This window comes from Alligator sinensis, unplaced genomic scaffold (assembly GCF_000455745.1).
Source record: "Alligator sinensis unplaced genomic scaffold, ASM45574v1 scaffold1123_1, whole genome shotgun sequence".
In the NCBI taxonomy this organism is placed as follows: domain Eukaryota; kingdom Metazoa; phylum Chordata; order Crocodylia; family Alligatoridae; genus Alligator; species Alligator sinensis.
Window position 1 is genome coordinate 72,789 of NW_005842540.1, and position 5,437 is coordinate 78,225.

The window sequence follows — 5,437 nt, forward strand, 5'->3', positions numbered from 1 at the left end:
CCCAAGGCACTGCATGCCGTGTTTGAATGACACATTTTAATGGTTTATTTTGGGATGTGTATTTTTTTTTTTTTTTTTTTTTTCTTCAAGGAACTTGAGAAAGGGAAAAAAATATACATCTGCCCTGCAAAGCAGTAAGGTGTCTTTTTTGCGGGGAGGAAGGGGTGACACTGGTTTGATTTCTAGTCCTGCTTGTCTTGCATGAAACAAGGACATCTTTTATGCTTTTTACAGCTTCCTGTCAGCAGCAATATGCATCTTGCCTGCTTTGAGAGAAATCCCCAGACTCTGGAAATAAATGATTTAATTTCAATGTCCTGAAGTGTCAAGCTGCAGCGGTAAAGAATACATTTCTTGCCTCATGCACTTAGAAAAGAGCCGTGGGTTAGTGATGTGTTGATACAAGGTGAAATTCAGATTCCTACACGATGCTTGTGCATTGATTTAACCCCTTGGAACGGGAGCTGGCTGGTGCTATTTTTGCCCTGTGGTTCCCCTTCTCCCCTCCTGCTCCCCACAAGCATCCTTCATAGATGAGCAGCGTTGGAAGGGACCTCAGCAGGTCCCGTGAAGTCCAACCACCTTCTCAAGGCAGGGTCATTCCTGTCGAAACCATCCTAGTCAACGGTTTGTCTAAAGCATGCAAGAAAAATTAGGGAGGTGGTGGACTCTCCATCCTTGGAGGTGTTGAAGACCTGGCTAGACAAGCCTTGGCTGGGATGATGTAGTTGGGGCTGGTCCTGCTTGGAGCAGGGGTTGGACTAGATGTGACTGCCTGAGCTCCCTTCCCACCCTCATTGTTTGTGATTCTTCTAAAATGCTCAAGTACTAGGCAAGAAAGATGGTCTTGTGCATAGTCTGGAGAAGCAAAGACCGAGGGGGATTGAATAGCAGCCTTCAGCTCCCCGCAGGGGGGTTGCGAAGGGGATGGAGCTGGGCTGCTCTCAGTGGGGGCAGATGGGCAAGAAGCAATGGGCTCATGTTGCAGCAAGGGAAGTTGAGGTTGGATATTGGGAGAAACTTTCTCACTATGATGGTAGTAAAGCATTGGAAGAGGTTACCCAGAGCAGTGGTGGAGTCTCCATCCTTGGAGGTTTCGAAGACCCGGGTAGACAAAGCCTTGTCTGGGATGATGTCGTTGGGGCTGGTCCTGCTTGGAGCAGGGGGGTGGACTAGGTGTGACCCCTGAGGTCCCTTCACCCCTCACTTTCTACGGGTCTGTGACGGGCAGTGAACAGACTTGGCACAACCGAGTTCTGCCCCCAGCTGTAGTGGGTTACAAGAAGGCACGGTTACAAGTCAGGTTTTTGCCTCTTCTGTGCCTGCATTTTCCCCTTGGTAGCATCCTCTTCTACCACTTCACTTCTAGCTTTTGTCTGTCTTGTCTACTTAGATTTAGTGGTTGTCTTAACTATCTATATACACAGCGTGTAGCATAACAGGGCCGTGTTATCCCTGTACTTCTGCATGCTTCACTGACAGGCAGGCACCAGACAGGACACGGAGAGCTGCATCTAGGAGATGCTTGGACCAAGGCCTGTACCAGTGGCTGTAGCTGCTCTTCCAAAAGCCCATATCCGAAGCCCATCCCTGGCTTTGCTGCTATCAGAAGGTGGCATTTGCTGTCCTGCTTTCTGTTTGCTTCGGGTTGAATGGTTGAAATTCCCTGCATGAACCTGAGCCCCGGCGGCAGCGCGCTGATCCGTAAGGAATGCTCTGTCTTCTGACATTACCACCAGATTTCAGCTCATCCAAACGAGCAGAGCCCATGTAAGCTGCTCTCCGTTACGTGCTGCATCGTGCAACTTTGCGTCTGCCAACACCAAAGGAGGCAGCAGCGTCGGCACGCGGCCCTGATTTTCCTGCCCGCCCCCAAAGGGAAGCGTTGCTTTTGCAAATGAAAGGTGTGATCAGAGACGGAAAAAGAGCCATTGGGTCCTTTTCTGTCCCTCTGCCTATGCAAGGTGGATCTAGACCACGTGTCCTGTCGTGCACAGCACCAATTGATTTGAAGCCATCTGGGCCTGTGCTTTATGCTGGTGTAGGTGCGACGATAGTGACGGCGGCTTCTGCTCTTTCCTGGGAGACTCTTTTAGGCTGTCACTGGCACGATCCTAGGAATAGCCCATCTCCAGGAAATAAAGAAGCTTCCCTTGTTAACTGGGAATGTTTTTGGTGTTTTTTTTCCTTCACCAGTTTGCTGGTGTCAGCGATTGCTCCAGCATGGAAACATCTCATTTCCTTGGTTGTCTTTCCGAGATGCTCCAGCCTTCTCTTTGAATACCATTCCCTCTTGTGCTTTTCTTATCACATTTCATAATTCCCCAAGATTTGTCATCTTGAAATGTAATAACGCTGCCCCGCTGCGCTCCGTTTAACGACTAACCTCTCCTTTACAAAGCTAAAGTTAAATAGTTTCTGGCAACCAACTGCAACCTTCCTTGTTAAGGACTCCTTTCTTTGACTAACGAGTAGATTTATTTGGATCGTATAAATCATCTACGTGAGTCTGTAATCTCTTGGAGCGGTAGTCGACTCTCTTGAGAGGTCTCTCTCGTTCAACAGGCAGCCCGAGGGGCTGTCGGCTGGGAGAGTGACCTGCTTACATTAGTATCATTATATGGAATAATTATACTGGACTAAAATGAATTTTATTCTGTAGTAGTATCAGCTTGGAGTTGCAGTATAATTATAGCCATAGTTCTGCTATTTCATTTCAGTGTGTTGTTTTGTCTGTTTTTTTTTAACCCCAAAACCCCCCTAAATACTTCTTTATTTGTATGTATGTAAAATAATGTTCCTCGTTGTACTGATCATTAAACAGTTCCTTTTTAGCTCCAAGAAAAAATAATATCAAGTGAAGCGGAGCTCATATCTGTGAACGAAGACGCAGTCATTATTCACTGTGAATTTTTTTTTCTTTGAATGATGCATCTCGAGTCGAGAAGAGTCTCTTCAGGCTTAGACGGAGGCGGCGTGTTTCAGGCTCCCCTGGAGAGGGGGGAGAGCGCGTGTTTCTTGATCCGTTGCCAGAAAACTAGATCTCACCATTTACCTTTTTGTATAATGCAATGCTGAAGTCGGGCTAGACTTGAGGTGCAGGCGAAGAAACCAGCAGTTTAATAGCTAATTGGCTGTGTCACGTTAAGGTTAGTTATGAGGCTGCTTAATTAAGAAGGATATTGTCTGCAAAAGTTACTCAAATGTGTGTTGTGCTCCTGTCAATGTAATCTGTCCAGATTTAATCTAATATCTAGAGGCACTTTTTTTTGTCGTCTTCACTCCTCAGATTCACTGTTAAATGAAATGTCATAGATTTATAAACTTCAAGGCCAAGAAGATACTGCCCAATCATTTACTCGGACCTCCTCTACATACGACAGGCCAGTTTGTCCCCGTATGAAGACCAGTAACTTGAGTTTGCTGAAGGCAAATCTTCCAGGAAGGTGTGCAATCATGTATTGAATTTCTTGAGTAACCCACCACTTCCCCTGGAAGCTAGAAATGCTAAATGCTAAAAATGCCTTCCCTATTTCTAATGTGAATCTGTCTCTGGCTTATGCCACCAACTAATTCATTTGAAATTTCCTTATGGGTGTCCCAGAAATAAGTTGAATCTGCTCCTTTTGCAGGCTAAGCCCAGGGAAAATGTGGAGGACTTGTGCACGTGTGTTACACACGTGTGGGCACGTGGTTTTTTTAAATATATGCTTGCCTCTTACAAGGCATACATTGTGTGCCTAACCAGCTATCCCCGGAGGCAAACCTGGTCTTCAAGCATGAACAATATTATCGCCTGCCTGTTTGTTCTTAAATGTACAGTATATAAATATCTCTAGCTATTTATACATCAGTGGCTCTAATATATTCAGACGTGAATCGTGAGCTGGTAGGGAACCAAAAGTGACTTGCCTTCGACACCTGCTCCATGTAAATAGCACGCGCACATCTTTGCTCCCTGCCTCTGCTTTCAGCGATCATTTTGAAGCTTGAAAAGTTATTCGGGGTATTAGAAAGCCGTAATTGAGGGTCCCGGTACAAAGCTAATTCAAGCCCCTGTGTGTCTGCATTGGCATTGGCAAAATGAAGGCACAGCTAAAGACTTTTCTTATGGCACAGGACTGGTGAGGAGAGGCTGAGGGAAATGGGCTGGTTTAGTCTGGAGAAGAGAAGACCGAGGGGGATTGAATAGCAGCCTTCACCTCCCTGCCGGGGGCTGCAAAGAGGATGGAGCTGGGCTGGTCTCAGTGGGGGCGGATGACAGAACAAGGAGCAATGGGCTCAGGCTGCAGCAAGGGAAGTTGAGGTTGGATATTAGGAAAAACTTTCTCACTAGGAGGGTGGTGAAGCACTGGAACAGGTTAGCCAGAGAGGTGGTGCAGTCTCCATCCTTGGAGGTGTTTAAGACCTGGGTGGACAAAGCCTTGGCTGGGATGATGTAGCTGAGGCTGGTCCAGCTTGGAGCAGGGGGCTGGACTCGATGCGACTCCTCGGGCCCCTTCCCACCCTCGCTGTCCATGATGCTATGGCTGGGGCCGCAAGGGTGCGAGGGGGAAGATTCGCAGCTGTTTCCCAGATGTTCGGAGAGCCCCGATGGAGAAGACATTGGACAGGCAGGAGAGTAAATATGTGGAAATTCAGGAGACCCAGGTGCTAGGAGAATGGGGGACACAGATGGGCATAACCCAGGGTTTGATCTTCAGGAAGCTGCTTGGGTTTCACTCTTGCTGGTGTTAACGTGGCTTGGCGTGCCTGTGTGCTTTCCTGCATCGCTTCTCTAAATTGAGTCTTTCTTCTTTCAGTGCCATGTCAGCTCTTCTGTCTCGCCTCCTATTCAATCAGCAGATGTATTCAACAGAGCCTGAAAGGTTATTTTAGTGGAAGCTGACTTTTAACAATAAGGCATTTAATTCAGTGTGCAAATTTTCCCTCTGACAGTAGCAGATTAGGCATAATTTAAAAGCAACTATCGGGTGGAAAGCCCTGTTCTCCTCCCCCCACCTGCCAGCTACTAAGGCCACCTATAGCCCTGCATTGTCCAGTGTTTGGTGGGGTGATTGGAGAGATCTTCCTTGAGAAGAGAAGTCAGACAGGGCGCGCACATCCTGGTTGCTGATAGCATTTTTCCTAAGGGTAGATGGATGTCCTCCTGCCGAAATGCTAGCTCCAAACCCGCCGTTCAAAATTTGCCTAGAAACCACCTATTTGCAGTAAATATATGGTTGCAATTGAGGTATTGAGGAGATGGAACAAAGCTAAGATGCTGGAGTATTTGTTAAATGTCCATCATGAATCCAATCTTAAGATGAGGACACCTTCATCAGCCAAAAAAAGATCTCTTCCGAATGCTTGGCGCTTGGAAGTTTAACGTAGCCGGTGATGCATCGAAGGGGCTGATCTCGCTAGGCGTTGGCCTTTGAAAATTCGTGCCTGAACG